Source organism: Epinephelus moara, chromosome 21 (assembly GCF_006386435.1).
Source record: "Epinephelus moara isolate mb chromosome 21, YSFRI_EMoa_1.0, whole genome shotgun sequence".
Taxonomy (NCBI): Eukaryota; Metazoa; Chordata; class Actinopteri; order Perciformes; family Serranidae; genus Epinephelus; species Epinephelus moara.
In genome coordinates, this window is record NC_065526.1 from 30,379,830 (window position 1) to 30,385,829 (window position 6,000).

The 6,000-nt window shown below is 37.0% G+C and overlaps 1 protein-coding gene across 2 annotated transcripts in view; it reads left to right on the forward strand.

The window, feature by feature from the left end:
• LOC126382840 (receptor-type tyrosine-protein phosphatase N2-like) overlaps positions 1–6,000 on the forward strand; it is a 298,552-nt gene that overhangs the window by 612 nt on the left and 291,940 nt on the right. The gene's annotated exons all lie outside the window — the stretch shown is intronic.

Genomic DNA, 6,000 nt, shown 5'->3' on the forward strand with positions numbered 1-6,000 from the left:
TCTGTGCTGCTCACCGAGGAGACGCTGCGAGTCGGTAAACAAGTCGGTGAACTGCAGGAAGGAGCTTATCAGGAAAATTAGCCATTATTATATTAAGGAGGCTCTTATCTAGTTGTCAGTGCCATCTGTGACAATAATTTAATTTGAAAAATTATTAGAAATAAAAAAAGTAATACAACAAATCCTAAAAATACAATCCAAAAAAAAAAGTTTAGAAAAATCATGCATTCATGATAACAAAACTAAAAAAAAATCACATAAATTACATAGTAACAAAAAAATTAAAATAAACTTTTTAATTAAAATAGAATAATATAAAAAAATCAGACTATTTGAAATAATTCAGGATTAAAACATATAATATATACATAAAAGAAAAATGAATAGGCCTACAGTATAATTAATTTTCAAAATAAAATATGTAAATTACACAGTAAAAAATATTCTAATAGGTAATATTTTAAAAAATAGTGCAAATAAAAAAGTAAAAAAAAAAAAGATTACAGTCAGTAATTAATTATGTAAAGTAATTCAGGAATGCCAATAATAACATACAGAGCAAATAATGTATATAAATAAACATATAAATGACCTGTACAAAATAACATTTAGAATTTGCAGAGTGCAAGCAAACTATTAGAATATTAAAAATAAATAAATAAATGCATAACAGAAATTTGAATTATTGGAAAATAGTATTCAATAGATATATAAAATCAATAAAATATATAATATAAGTATGTGTAGGGAGAAATATCATATTAATAGAATAGAATAAAAAATAACAGTTTTGAATATTAAAAAAAAAAATTAAATAGATAAAAATAGGTTGTTTGGGGTCTGTGTACACTGGCCTGTAAACAACAACAACAACAGGCAACAACCATCAGTGATAACATCAATGCAAAGCAATGAAAAACAAGCTTTTACATACACGCTCATATTTCCAGCTCTGTCGTCCTGACAGAAGCAGCTATTGATCGGAAATCTAAGAAATATAAAGGTGTGTGTGTGTGTGTGTGTGTGTGTGTATGGACTGGAGACATACATTTTTCTCATGCACAGAGTTTATAAATAGCTGATATCAAATACTGTATTCCCTCACTGATCTGAGATTCGCATCCTGCAGGATGACTGATGTAGAGTTGTGTTGTAGAAGATGGTGAGAGGAGGACGAGCAGGAAGAAGCTGGTGTTGTGTGTGTGTGTGTTTGTGTGTGTGTGTGTGTGTGTGTGTGTGTGTGTGTATGTCCAGACCCTCCTCCTCCTCTCTCCTTCTGATTACATAACCAGCATACAGAGAGTATGGCAGCCACAGGACAGACTCAGCTGAGGAGACGAGCAGCAAAACAACAGAGAGCACCGAGCTGCAGCTCTCAGCCTCCATTTATACACTTACACTTTATTTATTTATACTCTATAGCCTATAATAAGTTTATGTACCTGTGCTGCTATTTATTTATATGATTTAATGAATACATTTTTATACTCATCCTGCAATAACCCCACAGGGTATTTTAGTTTATTGTACAGTTTTGACATTTCATGGCATTTTTCCATTTTTCATGAACAGTTTTTTATGTTTTCTGCTTAATAGCTTATTAATAGCCTTATCCTTCTGTGGTATTTATTGTAATGCAAATATGCAATACTGCATATAAACAGCCAGAAGCCTCCAGTTTAGCCTACCTGCTATAGGTGTCACCATCTGTTGGACTAAACCTGCGGAGCTAGCAATGGCTTATGGTAACGGCCTATTTTGATGCAAATAGGATTAAGCTGAATAAAGGTGGTGCTAAAAATGCAATATGTCCCCCTTTTGCTGATAGCACAAATATTAAATCTTTTTTAATACTTTGTTTCGTATTTGGCTTCTAAGCCAAGCATATTTTGGCAGCGAACAAGAAAGAAAATACAAAAAAGTTCTCGGAGTTGATTTCATACTGAACAACTTAATATGAAGTCCTATTTAAACTATACTGTATCTAAAAGTATTTAATACTAGTTTATTAAGCTTGCTGAATCGGAATAAAGCTTTTTGGCCAAAGTGTTAGCTTCATGCTATTCTGCTGATCAGCAGTCGGTGGCAGTAACATGCCCAAAACTGTCCGATACGCCAACAAAGGCAGGGAAGAAGACTGCTAACATCCAGTTATGGTACACCTGCACTGATTGTCTGGCCACTTGGGGGCAGCTGAAACAACAGTAACACTGATGTATAATCACCTTGTAAGTTGTTAGCAAACAGTTGCTTATTTCTACATCCAGCAGTAACAGGATATCATGATCATTCATCTAGACTCATGTTGTGCCCACCTGGTGAATATAAGTCCAATATTTATTGTCTTTTAGCTCTGTTTTTGGTCTCTACCAACTCCTGAGAGAAATCATTTCACCAGCTAAATGCTCTATTATTTTCACCAACTAGTCGCTACATTAAATGTGTCTGTGTGCTGTTGTATTTTGTAAGAAACCTTTAATGGAAACTTTATTTATTTACAAGAAAACCTAACTTTTAATATAGTTTAACTTGTTAATTTATTTATAAGGAGCAAGTACATAGAAACATTAACAGTTATAGAAGCAGTGTCTGACGTATTGTACAGATGCATATAGCTGGAGCTTATTTCCAACACCAGTCCCTTGATGGGCACTGATAGTCCAAGTGATCATTAGAATTGCATGTTACAGTTTAAACTCTTAAAATCGGTGCATATAGTAATCAAAAACAAGAACAACCATCCCTGGCATTCATTCATTTTGAGTTGCACAACCCCTTTAGTGTTGTAAACTAAAGTATGTTAGCACCACTAGCTGTGCCGACACTGCTAATGGTGCTAACAGAGCTAACAGTGAACATAGTTAACAATGCTAAAGGTCACTAGAATTACGTAGGGGGAGACCACATCCACGGGGAGATCAGACGGTGGCCGCTTTGTTTTGGCAGCAACGCCATTGGGGAGGGACGATGTTACTAGCGATAATCACCGAATGAGTGGCATGAGTGAAGAGAAGCAAAATTAAGCTATAGACCGACACGTGTTACTGGTCAAAAATATTCTCAGCTGTAACCAATTAAAGGTTAACCATTGACATGCCTAATTTAAACTGACTAATGAAACCAACAAAACACAATGCAAAACATTTAAAACATTAACTCAAGTACACAAATAATGATTTGTTGGTGTCATGATTGCAGTTCTGGCAAAGTTTTAACCAGGACTTGATTGTTGTAGAAAAGGTTTTAAAATCCTAAATTTGCCTTGAGCTGGCAGGTAGGGAATCCCAGATGTTTGTGCCTAGTTCTAGTTCTACAGTTTCCTTCTGATGTACTTCAGGTGTTAGTTCAAAGTGTTGAAAATGGGTGAAGCTAGATGGTGGAGATTTTTACATGTAAGTGTGAGGTTGGAATAATAATGAAATTGTGAAAACTGAGAAGATTATATTATGTATAAAAGCACTTTCTGAATACCATTTCTATGTGATGAGTGACTCTCAGTTGCTGATCTATTGTCTCTCTGTCTGGTCTCATCAGCTGTTTGTCCATACATACAGTGATTTATGTTTATTGCACTTGTCCCAGTGTGTTTTCATTGTAAAGCCTCTCTGTGAGCCAGATTTTCCCCTCCTGGGATTTGAACTGCACACTGCGTTCAGCTCAGGTCTCCTAATCATTAACGTGGACCGGGAGAAGGTCACCGCTGGTTTGCCTGGTGTGACCGTAGCCATGGCAACGCTCATTAACATTTTATCCATGATGATTGGTTGGTAGGGTCGGGGCAGGGCTGCGGAGCTGCTGAGGTGCTTTACTGTAAGTGCTCTGTGATACATGTGGACACAGGAGATGGACAGAGGAGCAGTCTGATTCAAGCTGTAGTTACAGATCCCATCATTTTAACTGCTTTTTTTTTCCTGAATCAAATGCCTGGCCCAGGGGCGTCATGTATCAAGATTCACAACTCGACATTAACAGTTTAATGTCATTTTAAAAGCCATCAATTTTCCATGTAAGATAAATCATGTAATATTGATGACTGAGGGTATTGTGTGTGAATGAAGCATTTTTGTGTCAGTAAATTTGGAAAAGGTATACAGTGACAGATTTCAAACAAGTTTTGTGGGCTATTCTTTAGATAGTTATTGTTTAGTTGATGGGACTCACATTTGTCATTACGATGTCAGGTTTTGAAATTAATACTGTAATACTGCATTCAGAAAACTACACTTACATTAGTCGACTACTCGCCCGCATGTGTACGATATTAATTTAATTATTAAATTATATATTTTGGTTTGAGTTCAAGGTCTGACAAAGAGTAGTATAACCATTGCTAACACTGAGTGAGCCTTATGTTAATGACACTGTCGGCAAAGCAGTAATGATTGTGCTAAGTGGCTATGTAATGTAGCTACTTACATGTTTCAGATGATACGTCATGTTTGTAGTCAACGAATGAAGATGAGTTTACATATCACCTTGGGTTCGTCCTTCCCCTTCTCAAAATGATCCCACACCTGCCCGACATGTTATTAACTAGCCTGTGTAATAACTGCAGGTACCAGCCCTGTAAATTAACCTGACTCCTGTCTGACTGCTGAGCGTGGCCACTTCCCGTGTCTGTCCTTTCAAATTAAATTCCCACATGGTCCAGTCACATAGGTTTTATTTATTAAATTATTTTGACGAGGCGCAGCTCCTAATAGAGTTTCAAGCTTGTTTTTTTTTTTTTTGTGGTTAAGCATTGCAATCAATGAAATCTTGCCAACTAATGACCTTTCTGGTCGACTAACGTTTGGTTGACTGTAAGGGGGCAGCCCTACACTCAACGCTTCAGAAAGACAGAACCGAGTACATCTTAATATGTTAATTTATTGCAGGTATTATCATTATCGCAATGATCAACAAAGTTATCGCATGTTTTCCTAATATCATGCAGCCTTACCCTCAAGGCCAAAATAAAGCTGGTGCTTTTAACTGTTACTGTTCTGTTTGCAGTGTTTCCTGCAGCTACTGAAATAATGAACATATCCTCATAAAATGCTTATATTATATCTTATGAAAATGCAAATACAACGGTTCATTTGTAATTAGTGCCCCACAAATGGGGTCGTCGGTTACGCACTTAATGCAAATGAGGAAAGGAAATATAGTTGGGCATCATCATTTGTACTTCACATGAAGTTATGTACAAAGTTACGTAGCTTAGATTTAGGAAAGAAAAGTTCACTTGGTTTATCACAGGACACAAACACCAGTCTCCTGGGGGAAAGTCCTGTATTTGCTGACTTATACCACCACCCCAACCAGCGTCCTTGCGCAGACTTTTGCTCTATATATTACTTACTTCGTCAGTGCATTGGCCATGTGATCGCAGCCTTCCTGATTACCTGGGTTATATTTGAGTTAGTGGCTCATGATTACAGATGTTATATGGTTGCATTACTTAAAGCAGCTGTGCAGAACTTTTCGTTTTCGTTGATTATAGCGCCCCTTTGGCCGAAGCGGTATGACACCCACAGCCTGGTGTTGTAAAATTCCGACTGCAGCCGGCAATTACAGCATGCATTTGTTTTGGAGAGAGAGAGGATTAACTAACGTCAGGTCAGTCCAAGTAATTAGTGGAAACAGCAAAATTACTCAGTAAATTCTCCTGTCGTGTTTCTGTTCTAATCTAATCTAATCTGTTGTGTATTTTGAGCTACTAAGGCTACCGTAGTAGTGTGAGCCTCAAGTTATTCTGGGTAATGTAGTAACCGTTGTTGTGCTACTGGAAACAATGACAAGCAGCCATGTACGTTTGGTGTAAGGAGGAATAAACAGTTTACAAGTCATCTGCTGAGTCCGCATTATTATGTGAAAAGAATACTCCGACGATTTGGGAGTTATGCCCTTTCTCTATCATTTTCATATTGAGACAACATGATGGATATCTTGGCGCTTGTAGGGGGTCAGTACATCTTGCGCGGAGGGATACACCGGTGAGCAACAGCTGCAGCTGGC